The sequence below is a fragment of the Electrophorus electricus genome, chromosome 8 (assembly GCF_041902795.1).
Source record: "Electrophorus electricus isolate QZ-2024a chromosome 8, ASM4190279v1, whole genome shotgun sequence".
NCBI lineage: Eukaryota > Metazoa > Chordata > Actinopteri > Gymnotiformes > Gymnotidae > Electrophorus > Electrophorus electricus.
Genome location: NC_137504.1, coordinates 32,386,747 through 32,403,587, shown reverse-complemented (window position 1 = coordinate 32,403,587; position 16,841 = coordinate 32,386,747). Strand labels below are relative to the sequence as shown.

Below are 16,841 nucleotides of genomic sequence, written 5' to 3'. Positions count from 1 at the left end.
TTTGTGCAATAGTGTGTATACCATTATTTCCAAGATTTTGATTTTTTTATCCAAAACTACTTTTATGTCCTGAACTCAAAACATGTATTTGAAATCTGAATAGACAAATGAAACCAAACTTACCATGAACAGATCTTACTGCTCAGTTGTTAACCTGCTTCAGAGTTGTGAGCAGCAGAAATATTAATGTTGACTCTGGAGAACTCATGATTTGACACATGATCAGTATGGATTGTGATTTCATGTTTGTGTTTCAGATGTTATATTTAGACCAGTATTCTGTAGTCTGTTAGCTTTGATTAACAGAAGAAGTCATGTTGTTAATGTGAGTTTGTGTGAAGTCTATATATCTAGTTGTCTTAAGATGGAACTATCTAATCTAACTAGTTTTAGGGATTTTTTCATTATATAGATATGTCTGTCCTCATCAGAGAATTGCTGTTTTCTCTAAAGGCTTGTCAACAACATGGTATCTATGGTTTCTATGTCACATGATTTTTAAATTTGGTCTCATGAAAGATAATGATGCAAGCAATCCTATGTATTCCAGTTACCTTCCAAGTGTTTTGAGTGTTTTCTTTTTTATCTGTGTGGGCGTGGACCCCAGCAGATTGATTGACAGCCTCAGTGTTAAACGTAACCGCCCAGTTAGACAGTATGGAGTCAGTATGGATCAGGCTGGAAATCAGATAGCATCAGTGTGGCTTTACTTGTACCTTTACTTGTACAAATTCTTTCGTGAAATTAGAACACGGCACAGTTCATATTTTAAGAACTTATTTTTTATCTGTGCATTTCTTATATATTAATCACTTTTACATTAAAACTGTTGGCTAACGTTTGTTAGCTAGCTATCTTATATTTGGCTGGTTTACCAGGTCTAGCTAACAGGCTTTGATTATACACAACAGGAGCAAAACATGACTATTTGCAATTTCAAAATTACAAAATGACCAGTGTATCGTATCATGAAACATTATTGTTACGTGCCAGATGTGTTTTTGGGTTGGTTGTTTTTTTCCTCTTTTCCTTTGCTATATCTTATTGCAGGTATACCAGTGAGAAGCCTTGTTTGTGGAAATCAAATCTCTTTCTTTTATTCCTTCTGAATTGGTGTTGGTCATACAGTACGTGGACCCTTGAAGCTTTTGTAAGAGTCTTTTTTGGGTACTGATGTCAATGTGTTTCGTGAAAGGTTACATAAAGCGTGGGATTGTTGCTCAGTCAGCACAGAGCATGAAGGAAATGAAGGAAACTTTCGATAAAATGGCAGTGTCTTGTAGTTTTAACCAAGGAGTCTGTGTGTTGGCTGTAATGGAAAAATTACATTGCATTTGTGTTACAAGAATGTGGAGCAGTTCTTCTTTCTCCAAAATCTGTGCATATTGCTAGAACATCACAACTATACCTAGTATAATCTGCTAATTTGGTTTCTGAGAAGAATGCTCCAATGCGGGGCAGATAAACCAGCAGGGAGCAAAATGACCCCTTTTTAGGTTGAAAGGGTTGAGAGGGCAGAGAGTAGTATAAATAAGCACAAAGGAAAAGAGGATCCTGCCTCTCCCTTACTCAGATGCCCTCATGCTGAGACAAATAAGATTTGCTTTTGCTTTATCCAGTGGTGTCTGACTCATCTTTATTTTAGGATTTTAGATTTTCATCACATTGCCTTTACTGCCTGTGTCTGGTTTGTCTGTTGCAACTTATTCATCTGAACCGTATGTTGTAGAGACAAAGCTGAGTGATACAGATTATTGTTACAACTCTTGCTAGGCTCCAGAGCATGGGGGAAAAGGATATAATGAAGTACAAGTGGTATTTATTCGTAGAGGGTTGTACCTCGGGAGATGACAATGCCAAAATAACAAACAAACAGTTCTGAAACAAAAACAAATAATATAGCTTGCCTAATGAGAAAAAAAATAAACAGAAAGGATCAATAAAAATGTGCCCTAACTCCCTAAACCAAAACAGAGGAAAAAGAAAGTACCCAAAATAAATGGCGTCATCTCCCCACAGACATAACTGAACTGTACAGACATAACCGAACTAAACACAAAATCCTTGCATACTCACGACCCAAAAACAAAACTGTTCAGTAACAAAGGTACAAAATAGACACAATGCCAAGTATGCGAAGGTAGCGCTCCAGGCTCTTCTCCTCAAATGGCTGTATATGAGGTGGGGTAAGGTAGGATCACCAATCAGGCCAGACGTTGCAATCACCGTCAATCATCAGCACCTGGTGCGGCGATGGAAATTAGGACGACAAGACAACCTGCAACAAAATACATAGAAACAGACAAACAATATGACCCACCAAAGGTCGTAACATTATGTTATTAAGACTCCTGAACATCTGAAAAGTTCTTGTGTCTGTCACATCAACATGTTGAAATCATATAATTATAGAAATGTTCCAATAACTGATAGTGTGCCCAATTCAGTTTCTATGGGAGTTCTTGCAGCTTTGCTTGTGCCTGATACATGTAATACAGATGAGAACATGGACTGACTGACCTTTTGTAATAAATCCATTCCCACTGCCAGGATTCCTAATTCCGGGCTGTGTTACAGATATCTTCTCAAATTAGTCATTTGTCGGAAGAACAGCAGAAAGATATCATTGGTTTAATTGTTGAGTTTTGCACGATATTTGGTGATGTTCCATCTCAAACTCATGTGTTGCAACATGATGTTAAAGATACTGTTGGAAATCAGCACTCTTATCGTGTTAATGCTACCAAAAGGGCTCTCATAAAGCAAGAAGTGAAGTACCTAGTGGATCATAGCTTTGCTAAGCCCAACAATAGTCTGTGAGGTTCGCCTTGTTTGTTGGTTCCTAAGCCAGACAGAACATTTAGTCTCTGCACAGACTATTGGAAAGTAAATGCAGTCACCGTTTCTGGTTCATACCCTTTACCACATATGGATCATTGTGTTGATAATGTTGGTGCTGCTTGTTTTGTAAGTACGGTCGATATGCTGAAAGGGGTCAAAGATCCCTTTGACCCCTGAGGCTTCAGAGATTTCTGCTTTTGTCACTCCTGATGATTTTATGTAGTACACTTTATGGCTTTTGGACTAATAGTTTAACATAGGATATTTTTACTTCTTATCCTTTGTATATGTACGATGTACAATCCCTCAATTTATACCACTGAATTCTAAACATGCTTACAAAAGAAACAGTTTTTAGAAACCCTATTTTATATAGTTTACTTTTCTTTACCAGTAGCATATAAATTGTTTACAACTAGATTTTAAGCATTAAAAGCTGGTCAACTAATAATGGCTATCAATATTCTCTAAAGTTATTAAAAAAGAAAGAAAGGTGTTGCAACCTCATTTGAATGATGATGAAGTTATAAACAGATGAGTCACGAGGTTTTAATGACTTGCGGTTGCTGAATTCACTGTACGGGCTGGCCAGAATAACAGCAAAAATAAATAAATAAATAGATAGAGAGATAAATAAATAAATTACTGAGATTTTACACTTATGGGTTGTTCACTTATATCACCGCAAGGGGGAGACAGAGGCCCACATAAACCTAAAGTGAAAACATTACTTAGCTTTACATCAGTTATTGTTGAAGTATTATATAACCACTAATGCACATTAGACCAACTTAACAAAATGTTAACCAAAAGGACAGACAGACAGACAGACAGACAGACACACACACACACACACACACACACACACACACACACACACACACACACACACACACACTCTCTCTCTCTCTCTCTCTCTCGCTCTCTCTCTCTCGCTCTCTCTCTCTCTGCGCTTATTTGTTGAGTATTTATTGCTGTTGACTTTACTTTCTCTTTTGCATTTCATAGCCAGCTCACCACTGCGCTCTTGTTTTGTATTGTTTTTATGCACTGGCTTCTCGCTCCCTCCCTATCACTGTCGCAAAAATATAGCAATATTTGTAAAAAGATGAGCCTGTTCATTTTTAATTTGGGTTTTATGCAAGAACCACTACTAAGAACATATTTATTGAGCAATTTAGAAGAACTCACTGCATTCACCATTTTTCGTGCATTTAACTTTTTCTCTCGGCATGAACAACATTTACAAGTGGTCTAGACATGTTGTGGCTAACAAGTCATGTTGTCATAGGGTTAGCATTAAGTTTCAACAATGACGTTCGAGTACATCCTGACCCTAACAATAGAGTAGACATTAATTACAGCATCAAACGTTAGTGCTGTTTCAAAATAACATGATAACATGTCTGTACTGGATAACATTGTTCATTTACACCTGTCTAAAATTACTTCAGTTTAATATTGTTTATTCAGAATCTTTTTGTTTTTCTTCAAATGAGTCAAAGTTAACAACCTCATAGCTATCTAGCTAGCTTCATTCTCTACTACATGACAGCATATTTCGATATAATGGGCCTTGTCCACGTCCAGGTTTTAGTGAGTTTGTGCACCTCTTCCACTCGACCACCAATCACCGCACCGCCACAGTAATAATCTTCCATCCCCTGAGGAATGTAGGCCTGTGACTCAGGCCTCCTCTCATATGGGAACTCATCACTCATAACTGTAATAACCAGGGTGTATCACAGCAATAATATCACCCAGAGTCTCTGCCCCCAGTGACCAGAGAAATTCTATCTACATCGAGGCTGAAGATGTAGTCGACCTCAGTGGTCAGTTGGGTCTAATCGTAAAGAAAAATGTTGGGATAAATATTAACGTGAGTGTTACATTTATAGAATTTACAGACCAAGTGAGTGTTGTATTTATAGAACTGATAGAACACAATTGCCGAAGTGTCATTTGAAATGAAAGTTTATCGTCTGACCCGTTCACATACATGAGAATGGGCGGGATTAAAAGTTGTAGCGTTACTGCACACAGCCACTAGAGGGCATTAGAAACACAGTGGCTTCAATTTCCCCCACTGTCGTCCAGTCCACGAGTGTATACAGTCTATGATACAGTATGTTATCAGCACACTGAGCAGCCTCCTCTGTGTCAGGCAGTACGTAACGTATTTGCAGGTACCGTGAACGTTCAGATAGCTCCCTCTCTTTCAGCGAGTCAAATGCTAGCATGTCTAAACCGGTCATCTTTGAAACGCGCAATTACTGGTAGGAACAATTCTGTCCTCCCAAAATATTTGTAGGAACATGTCCATACCATATACAAACCTACGCTCAACTACATGTTTCATTTAAAAAACAATATATATATATTTTTTTCCTCACGTAAGTGTGTAATGGCCTCAGACTTTTCTGTCGAAGAGCTGGAACCCATTTCAAAACTTAAAAATGCGTTGTAAGTACATAGAAAGGTAAATGTGTAAAAGAGAATAGAAGAAAAATTAATGGAATAGAATAGAGTCTTCATTGTCATTATACTCAGGTAATAAGAAATCTAGCATGACTAAGTTATATTAAGGTATGTTTCATTTAAAAAAAGAATTCTAAAAAATGTTTTACCTCTCGTGAGTGTGTAATGGCCTCAGACTTTTCCCACTCCAAAACGACCAGTGCAATTTAAAACTGCGCTGTAAGTATCGGTAGATCGGTATATAAGTAAAGTAGAATAGATGAAAATGAAATGTCATAGAATGGAATAGAATCTTTATTGGCATTATACTCAGGTACAAATAAATTCTCCTGATATGAAGTTAGTTAAGGCAGACCGTATATGAGGTGATGAGTGATGTTTATTCATGGCAAATAAATTCTCATTAACCTACAGTCCATAGTCATATAATCATTACACAAAGATATTTAGCCAGAAAAAATAGGACAAAATAAAATGCATAGATATAAAGCGAAACACGGAGATAATTACAATGACCGACAACAGAAGAAAGGAAGACAAGAAGTGTAAACGGTGAATGGTGGGGGCATAAATAACACGAGAAAAGGGCGAAGACAGAAGCGAAACTAAAATAAGAGCAATGCCGCATGGGAACCACGACTAAAGATTGATCGATATGGACCTGGATTTTAAAGTCATATATGGAATAAATTATGTAAAGTGTAAGGAATGTCGAAAGACACTTACAACCAAAAGTCACAACATGATACATTTGTTTCAAGACATAAACTACGACACAAACAAAAATACAAGCTGCCCCTCAACTCCCAAAACCTCCACTGTAAGCGATTAGCTGCTTCGTTGTTAGTGCTGGTGTATTTGATTTGAAGAAATTACTGATGTAGTTATAGAAAAATGATCGACAAATTTATTCTTGAATGGATATAATTAAAAATTAATTTAGAAAAAGTTTCTTACATTGCTTTTATAGTTGTACAAGTTTTTCTTGCATAATGTTTGTCTGTTATGGATAATTAAAATTAACTCTTTCAAGATTGCCTATTATAGATTGAGCTGGTTGTTATTTTTGCACATACAAAGAGTATGTACACTCTTTGTACATGACAAAGTATGTACAAAAAATACACTCTAATAAAAAGGATCTTTGTTTGAATTTTCCATTATGTAAGGACCAAAATACATGAAACCGTAATCGAGAATTGTCCGTTAGTTTGAAAAAAAAATCAAGATACTTTTTTTTTGCAATATTGCACGGCGTTACATAGTAGTGCTTCAAATAAGGTGTTACTGTGGTGTGTGTGTGTGTGTGTGTGTGTGTGTGTGTGTGTGTGTGTGTCTGTGTGTGTGTGCGCGTGCGTGCGTGCGTGTATCTTTGTGTGTGTGGCTGCACAGTGGCGCTTTTGGCCAGGATGCTTTCGATGGTGCTACTGTAGAACTTCACTAGCAGTAAATTAAAACATTCCTATTGTAATTGCTATTGTAAGCGAGTCACTACCAGACTGCTGATTTCTTGGTGTACTGAGTGGTTTATGAGTAAACCTCAGAAAAATGAGAAAAATAATCTTCATGTATCATGATATTGTGTGTTTGCCGTATCACCATTGCCTACTTCTGCTCAGCCTCCTTTGCTGGTCTTTTTGCATTTTTGAGAAAATTAATATTGTACTGGCTCAGGGAAGCACATGAGCATAGGCCTGTCACAAAAGCTCCTTTCATATGTTTCTGTCTTATGCATATACCCTGTCACATTCAAGCACAGCCACACCCACATGCTGTGGTCTCACACTGTATTTAAAATGCATTAGCAGCATCGGCCCTTGACTGAAATGTTGATGAAGCAGTTCTCCTTGCCTGGGGCAGATGTGCTCTCTGATACCACTGCCCTGATTCCTACTGTATACTGTCACACCAAGTTCTTCTACTAAATACAAGAATGTGAACTCAATTCATATAGCAAGTCTATCTATCTATCTATCTATCTATCTATCTATCTATCTATCTATCTATCTATCTATCTATCTATCTATCTATCTATCTATCTATCTATCTATCTAATTTGCAGCGGGATTATAATTACGAGAAAAAAAATGTGTGTACATTCCCATGAGAACAGATTTTCCATTACTGCACTGAACTGATTAGAAAAGATGCCTACAGCAGTGTCACTATTACTGGCATCATCATACTCATGAATTAGTACCACATATTCACTAAAAGATGAGTAATGATGATCACTGACTGTGTCACTGACTGTCAGTGTGTAGTCAACCAAAGGCAGTTTGTTCATTCAGTAGCTTTTGTAACGTGAGTGTTCTTAGCACCAAGCAGAAGAGCTTGGGAAGTAGGAACCTGAAGTTGGTATCTCCACCACAGACCTCTATCTCACTCACTCTTTCTCTCTCTGTGTCTCTCTCTCTGTCTCTCTCTGTCTCTCTGTGCACCTCCAGACATCTGGCTGGCGTCACTGGTCACACCAACTAACATTGTCTCAAAGCCCATAGAAATAGGCCACTCTGACTCTGGGGCATAACATGACTACAATGTAATTCCTGTGTTTTCATAATGATGGAAATTAAGAAATGAAACATTACAGGAAATGTGGGGATTAAGTGTGTGTGTGTGTTTCATTATTACTTACTCTGCGTTCAGCTATTTCACTCAGGGCTTCGATGTTGGCAGGGAGGGTGTGATATGTGAGTGTGGGAATGGAGTGTTTTAATATTCTATAATAGCACAAATTCATTCTTCTTCACTCTGCCTTCACCTATTTCACTCAGGGCTGTGAAGTTGGCTGTCATGTTTTCCACAAGAACACAATACTCTAAGGACTACAATATCCATAAAGTTCCCAGTCACCTGATTTTTAGTAGCACCTGTATCTCATTAACCCTGATATATTTCCCTATATAAGCCCATACCGTTGATTGGGCTTGTTTGCCTTTTGATTGTGAGCTGTTGCTTGGATATTTTTACTTTGGCTTGTTTTCCTGGATTCTGCTCTCTTGTCTGCCCCATACTGGTTTTTGGATAGTACTATTGTATCTTGTTTTATGAACTCTGGCCATTTTACTATGTCTTTGGATACCCCTGTGCAATTAAAGCAAGCCTGTTTTACTGCATTCAACAGTGTCATTGTTCCACAATCTTTGACACAGGCAGGGAGGGAGGGAGATGTGAGTGTTTTAATTCTGCATAGTAGCACAAGTCAAGAAACAAAGCAGCACTAGCAGTAAGACTTGGGACATCTAAGTAGTAGCAGGACCACAGTGTTGAGTAACACACAGTACTGGACGTGTGTACCTGTGGGCTTAAATACAGGGAGAAACAAAGGATTCAAAACCAGGCACAGGTGGCCATGATTAGTAAACAGGTGATTTGGAGCAGGGAAAGTGTGTGTGTGTGTGTGAGAGAGAGAGAGAGAGAGAGAGAGAGAGAGGGCGAGGGCGAGGGCGAGGGCTTATCCCTCAGGCGGGGTGCTTGGCACACTGCCAAGACTGTTACTGCTGTCACTGCAATGTATTATGCAGTAGTGTTCGTGCTTGTGTGAGAGAGATGTGGAGTTGCAAGACACAACTAGTCACGCACCTGAGAGAGTAGAGTTAATCGTTAATGACACAACCAGTCACGCACCCGAGAGAGTAGAGTTAATCGTTAATGACACAACCAGTCACGCACCCTAGAGAGTAGAATTCATCTTTAATGACACAACCAGTCACTCACCCTAGAGAGTAGAATTCATCTTTAATGACACAACCAGTCACTCACCCTAGAGAGTAGAATTAATCGTTAATGACACAACCAGTCACTCACCCTAGAGAGTAGAATTCATCTTTAATGACACAACCAGTCACGCACCTGAGAGAGTAGAATTCATCTTTAATGACAGAACCAGTCACTCACCCTAGAGAGTAGAGTTAATCGTTAATGACACAACCAGTCACGCACCCTAGAGAGTAGAATTCATCTTTAATGTTCCACAGCAGCTCTCACAAAATGGGGCAGATCTTGACATTGGAATCTCATAGCCTTCTCCTATGTCAACAATGTAATGACAGCTGACATGCATGCATGTTTCACTGCATTTTTGTCTGTTCACCCAAACGTTACAGAAGACTTTGACAATCATGGAGTCGGTGGGTACAGGTATTTGTCGGGACACCTTAGCTGCTCAGGGCAGCTGTTAGGTCAGCATCATCAGCGACTGGAAACCTTGAGTAACATGGAAGGAGAGCTTACAAGGCAAATACAACCACATACTGCTTTGGTACCCGTGGTAACGGAATTAACGCATCATTTGGCTACCCTATCTACCAGTGAGATAAGAACTCCCAGTGCTGTCTCGCTTCCTCCAGCCGCAGCAAGCAACTCTCCTTTTCGTCTGGCTCTACCCAAAAGATACAATGGGGATCCTGCGGGCTGTAAAGATTTTTGCTACAGTGTTTGTTGTATTTTGCCCATCAGCCCCCTATGCACAGATAGAGCCCATATTGTTCTCGTCGTTTTTTTACTAAGTGGCAGGGCTTCAGACTGGGCTAACAATGCATGGACTGAGGATGCAGACCTTAATAGAGATTAAGACCTTTTTACCAGGCAGTTTTGGGCCATTTGCATTTCTGAATGATGGAGGACAACCTCCGTCTCAGCGCAGAAGAAAAGGAATACCGATACCATTTTGGGTTATGCATATATTGCGGAAAATCTGGGCATATTTTCTGTACTTGTACTGCCCGCACCCATAAAAAGTAAAAGGGAGAAGTCCCCTACATGTAATGTGGAGACATCACAATATAGAACAGTGAGTAGTCTGCCTTTCCTTACTACTCAAAAACTGTTAAAATAAAGATAAAGACTGAGCTACTCTATAAGAACTGCATTACCATTGTTCTAGAACTAAATGAGTCTGGAGGTGCTCATAGTTTTATCACAGAACAACTGGTAAGGAATTTGAAGATCAACACCGTCTCTCTGTCACCTGTATTAAGAGTAAGCTTCCTGGATGGCAAACCCATAGGATCTGGTCTCATCACTCACCAAACTGTTCCTGTTACCTTGCGTGCCAGTGCACTGCACACAGGGTCTATTTGTTTTTTTGTAGTTTCCAAGGCAATCCATTCCATGGTATTAGGCCAAGCATGGCTTCAGTCTCATTATCCCAGCATTTCCTGGAAGGATCCTGCAATTATCTCCTGGTCTACCTTTTGCAGAAAGTATGTATCAACATACCATGTCTAGTTGACGCTCAAGTGATGTGGAATGGTCTCGCTAATGTCCTGTCTGTATTCCAGAACGTATTGAGAGACATGCTCAGTAGGTTTGTGGTTGCCTATATAGGTGACATACTAGTCTACTCCTCATCTCTTCCAGAACATGTAGCTCATGTCTGGAGGGATCTCCATCGACTACTAGAGAATCATCTATATGTCAAGGGAGAGAAATGTGCCTTCCGTCTCTAGAAGATGCCCTTCCTGGGGTATATTATAAGTGACATGGGAGTCACCATGGAGGATAAAATGGTAGACCCTGTGGTGAATTGGCCGGTGCCCCATACACCAAAAGAACTACAAAGGTTCTTGGGATTTGCACATTTTTTCAGGTGTTTCATCCAAATGGAGGACCCATGAAACAACACTGGACTCCCAAAGCAGAACAGGCCTTTCTGTCTCTAAAGAATGTATTTACTGAAGTTTCTGTGCTCAACATCCAGATCCAGAGGAACCATTTGTCATAGAAGTAGATGCTTCAGAGGTGGGAGTAGGAGCCATCCTCTCTCAAAAAAGTGGTAAGCCATTAAAGCTTCATCCAATTGTTTACTTTTCATGGAAATTGTCGCCAGCAGAGAGGAATTACGATGAGGGGAACAGGGAGCTACTGACAAGTTAAGCTGATGCTGGAGGAGAGGAGGCATTGATTGGAGGGGCTAAACATCTGTTCACTGTGTTGACGGATCACAAGAACTTAGACTATACAAAGAGTGCTAAAAGATTTGTCTTGTCAAGCCAGATGGTCATTATTCTTCACAAGATTCAATTTCCTGATTACCTTCAGACCAGGCTCAAAGAATGCTAACGCAGATGCCCTACCCCAGATCTATGATGTGAGTAATGAGAAAAAAGACATAGATCCCTTACCCATTTTATCTCAAAAGGAGCTTTATAGGAGCCATACAATGGGACTTTGATGAGGAACTGAGAGGCAAACTGTGGACAGCTAGCATATTGGTGGGAGACATACATGACTTCATAGCATCATGTGCAGAATCTAAGGCTCCCTGCACTCTACCTTCTTGTAAGCTCATGCCCTTTCCAGTACCAAAGAAACCTTGGTCTCATGCAGTGGTAGATTTTGTTACCTACTTCCCCATGTCTGATGGAAAAAATACTGTTCTAACCATTGTAGACCGTTTTTCCATGGTGGTGAGATTTGTACTGTTACCCTCTCTCCCCTTCACCTTCAAGACAGCAGAGATAATGCTCCAGCATGTGTTTAGGAATTATGGAATACCTAAGGATATCGTGTCAGACCAAGGTACCCAATTCACATCCCAGGTATGGAGAGCATTCATGGAGAAGCTGGGGGTAAACATTAGCTTGACTTCTGGTTACAACCCACAAAGCAATAGTCAGGTGGAACAAGTAAACCAAGAACTGGGAAGGTTTTTAAGATTATACTGCAGAGATCAGCAAGAGGATAATATGGGTGGAGATGGCACAAAACTCCATTATCAATTCTGATACTGGATTAACATTATTTCAGTGCATTCTAGGCTACCAACCATGCCATGGAATTCTGAGTCCTCAGCATCACCAGCAGTGGATAAATGGATGAAATGGAGTGAACAGGTATGGGAGAGCACGCACCAACAAATCCAGCAAGCCATATCTTGTTTCCAGCATCAGGCAGACCAAATAAGATCACCTGCGCCAGTCTATTTACCAGGAAAGAGTGTGGTTTTCCACTAGGGATATGTATCTTAATCTTAAAGGTAGCTGTAAGTTATAACCTTAGAGAGAGATCGTATATACTAACAGTCAAAATGATTTATTGCTTGACTTGATTGATTGATTTGACAGCTGTCAATCACCCCTCCCCCCACATATTTATATTTATTTATATTTATAAACATATTTATTGTAATAATGTTATATATATATATATATATATATATATATATATATATATATATGATGTGACAATATTATATGAAAATAAAATAAAACACAATGAGGGATCCTCATTGACTTAAAAGAATCTTTAATTGAGAAATAATAAGGTGATTAATGTAAATAAAAGTTATCAGTCTTAAATGAATACGTAGCCCCCAGTCTTTAATGTCCGCTCTGCTCCGCTGCTGGTCATGTACTGATAATCAAACATGTGTATGGGTCTCAGTTGTCTCTCTCTCTCTCTCTCTCTCTCACTCACCCACTCACTCACCCATCCCACTCCCCTCCCATTGGCTAATTCTCTAAGAAGTCACACCTCTTCCCAAGTCATTCCCCCTACCCATGCAGGAATACACTTTCTAAGGGTGACAGTCCCCCTAAAACCAAACTCCTCCCAGGGTCAGAAATAGTCCAGAAAGTTCAGTTTATGCCGCCTTTTTTCTTTCTACCCAACCACCCAGTCTGACCAATCCTGTGCAGTGTGCAACTTCTCCCTCAACACCAGACCCTCGTACTCGCTCATTTAAGTTTAGTTGTACCCCCGATGTTTGAACAGGAATCATCAAATTAATTATTTAATAGTGAAATAATGTGATTAAAGTAAATAGATTCACCATTTATTTTTTAAAGTAAATAGATTCACTGACTTCGAAGTTAAAGTTTTTATATTTAGATAGCCATGAGAATAAGAATAGCTGTCGATCAAACGAGTTTTAGTCGATCAAAATGCTTCACGTACTCTTTGGCACAGCAGTCATATTACATATTGACCAATAATCATCAGAATAAAGACACTGACAATATCCTTTCCTAGATATCTCGCAAAAGAATCGTTACGATAGCTTGTACATAATACGTATTGATTGTTTGTTAAAATGTATGTTTTATCTAGACCTGAAATTAATTACAACACTAAGCCCCACCGAGATAAATCATACAATGCACTATAAAGTCTTTCAACCATTAGCTAAATAAATAGCTAAATACACGTCAGCCTTTTTAGTAACTTATACTAATATAAGGTATAGCATGAATTACTTAAGCATTACTGAATTGCTTACCTGTTGATAAAAAAAAAAACATATAATGGTTGATCCATTTCCATGTTTGTTCGGAGGTCTTGGCAGAATTTTCAAATGTATAGCTTACAGTTAGGGCTGTGAACTAAAGGAGTGAAGTACTGAAAACACGGCTTTAAGAAAAAGTCGATGGGGAAAGAAATGGTTTTCGGATAAAAGTTGTAAATTACGTCCCGCCCTCCTGCAACACTACTCTCAGTTGTAGAATGCATTGAAAGTGGTAAGGGTACAACGTATGATGACGGACAAAAACCTTGTGTGATAAAACTTATAGAGTAACCACATTCGTTAGAGAACAGAGAAAAAATAAATAAATGAAAACTTTGTGATGTTTTCTGAAAAGTTTGCTTATTGCCCTGTTTGAGTACATCTGGCAAATAAGATGTGAAGAGGTGTCTGTGTGTGTGTGTGTGTGTGTGTGTGTGTGTGTGTGTCAGTCAATGACCTCTGACTGCAGAGTGTGTGTCAGAGAGGACACTGAACAGACAGAGAAAGTGGAGAAAAACTGGTGTAGTATGAGACTGAAAAGTTTAATTTTCTTTATTTCACATTATTTCACTATTAAATAATTAATTTGATGATTTCTACTTAAACATCGGGGGTACAACTAAACTTAAATGAGCGAGTACGAGGGTCTGGTGTTGAGGGAGGACCACGTGTCACTTTTGAAGCCCTTTGTGGTAGGACCGTTAATGGCTCCTGGATCTGAGAATGCTCCCCCACCGCTGGAGATTGATGGTTCCCCTGCTTACACCCAAAGACAGATACTGGAATCCAGGAGATGTGGCAATGAGATACAATATCTCATAAACTAGGAGGGTCTATAGGTAAAGAGTTCATTTTGATACTTTATTAAGTGTCGGTATTTTACACTTGTTTTAGTGTACATGCCTGATACCACCAGTGTGGAGGTAGAGATTTCTCACTGCACTGATTCTACTTGTTCACAGTTAGTTATACTCTATGAAATACAAAAACAAGGACGATGTCGCTATGCCCAGTGCTGAAAAAGGAAACAAACACAAGAAAAACCACACTAACTACACAAGGGAGGATCTCACTAAACTGGAAAAGAAAAAGGCAAAAGAAGACCTTTTCAGCTCCCTTACTAACCTCAAACCATACATGAACAAAACCCAACAGAAACAGCCACCAACCCTACACATGGGGTGATATGTATAACATAAAAAAACAAACTATGTATGGAACTAAAAAAGCTATTTGCATGGATCTATGTATATATGTACTCTGGCAGAAGTACAAAAGGGCAAAGCAAAGCTCATTCAAAATACTGAATGGGATAGGATAATCAGAAAGTAACAATCACCAAAGTAACAGTTACAAATACAAATTGTTACAAAGTAACAATCAGTGAAAATGCAAGTGAATAATGGTAACACAAGTGAGCTTTAGTGTTTCATAGAACTGCACGGGTTGGACAGAGGACAGAGTTCCAGGTCTGATGCTGTAATCATGAACAAGCAGAACATACATAAAGTCCACAACACATACAGCAGAATGTAACATGTGTGAATGAAAAAGTGCTACCAAATGAATATTCAACACAACAGATTTAATCTTAGGTTAACTCTACTTTGTTCTCAGAAATTTGCTTACTATCTTATTGTGATTTTGGATCATTTTGAAGTCATCTTAATATAACTGAATTGGAAATGCAAAATGTTGTTAATTTCCATCACAAAAATCAACAAATTAACTGTAATTACACACAGGATAAGATGTAAAATATCCTATGCCAAACCATTACTCCTTGTAGATATTCGTCACTGTTGCAGCATGACTGAAACACAAACATAGAGGACTCACATCAGACCAATAAACTCAATAAAACCAATAAAATTCAATAAAATTCATTAAAACTAAGTTGCTTTATTGAAAGCATCACATTTTCATTCACCTCCTAGCTTTAGGTCGTAGCCCACAAAAAACAAAATAGGTCTTCAGAGTGTGGTACACATTCTAAAGTCGCATGTCCACATGTCATATTTCTACATGTTCTAAAGTCGTGTTCACTTGTTCTTTTTTATTGAGGAGTCAAAGAAATTGAATGACAACAAGGCAGCAAACAATAACAATGAATGTTGTCAATAGCCCTAATCAAGAGTGATCAACAGAGCGAATGGACAACATAACATTAAATATTAACAGTGGTACAAGTAGAAAAACTAAACAGAACAATGACCACCTTAAGTAAATCAGCTTGAATTAAAGATATAACGTTTTCAGAATAGGGGGATCAGATAGTAATCAGTCGGAGATAAAACGTTCAACTTTCTGGGCATTATTTGGTTCAGCAAATAAGTTTTTCAGAAAAAAGAATTATGAAGAACAGTCTCCTTATCCAAACAGGAAAATTACTTGTGTAACGTAACATCAACATTCTTGGCCTCCTCAGGTGAAGTGCAGACACGGTACTTGCCGGCGAGTGTTATCTGGAGATGCACTGGGTAGAATTTACCATATTTAACAACTTTACTAGCGCAAACCTGTTTATGAACGCTGTTGGAGGCAGCGCGAGTTCTCGCTGTCTTGGCAGTAAATTCAAGGAAGACCAAGAGCAGCATACCAGAAACAAAGATCTAAGCAGAATACCAGAAACAATTATCTTTGCTAGTTGCCATCTAGTTCATTTGAGGATATCACTGCAGTCTTCATAATAATGCAGTCTCGCTATAATAGGGCACCATGATTTGCTGAGCTTTGGCTTGGGTGTGTGGTGGAAATCTCCAGTCCTATAATAAAAATGAGCCAGACACCAATGGGTAAACCAAAACAAATCTTATTTATTATTAATATTATTTATTATTATTATTTTTGCATCTCAGTTACACACATACAAAAAGTCTGTAAGGGAGACACAGGATCCTCTTATCCTCTGTGCTTATATATACTACTCTTGGCCCTCTCAAGCAAGCGAAAAACAACACCAAAAAAGGTTTGTTTCAATGCATTTCTACCTAAAAGGGGATTGTTTTCTCCCTGCCAGTTTATCTGCCCCACAACAGAGCATTCTTCTCAGAAACCAAATTAGCAGATTATATTAGACATAGTTGTTGTGATGTTCTATCAATGCGCACCATGTTTAGAGAAAGAGGAAATGTCTGTTCCATATTCTTGTAACACAAATTCAATGTAGTTTTTTCATTGCAGGTGCAAGGGAGTGATGGGCCCTATCTACCAGCAGACTTTTATCCAGTGAAAATGCCTCTTTCAGGAACTTAGATATGGTACAAGTAGTCAGCAAAAATTAGTCGCTTTC

General features: G+C 38.7%; 1 long non-coding RNA gene across 1 annotated transcript; it reads right to left on the bottom strand.

Moving 5' to 3' along the window:
* Positions 1 to 1,619: 1,619 nt before the first annotated feature.
* Positions 1,620 to 13,792, bottom strand: LOC145659123 (uncharacterized). The gene is made up of 2 exons (XR_014125163.1): positions 13,544 to 13,792; positions 1,620 to 2,278 (listed from the first exon to the last, which is right to left on the bottom strand). It is a non-coding gene; the product is annotated as an uncharacterized LOC145659123 (long non-coding RNA).
* Between the last annotated feature and the right edge of the window lie 3,049 nt (positions 13,793 to 16,841).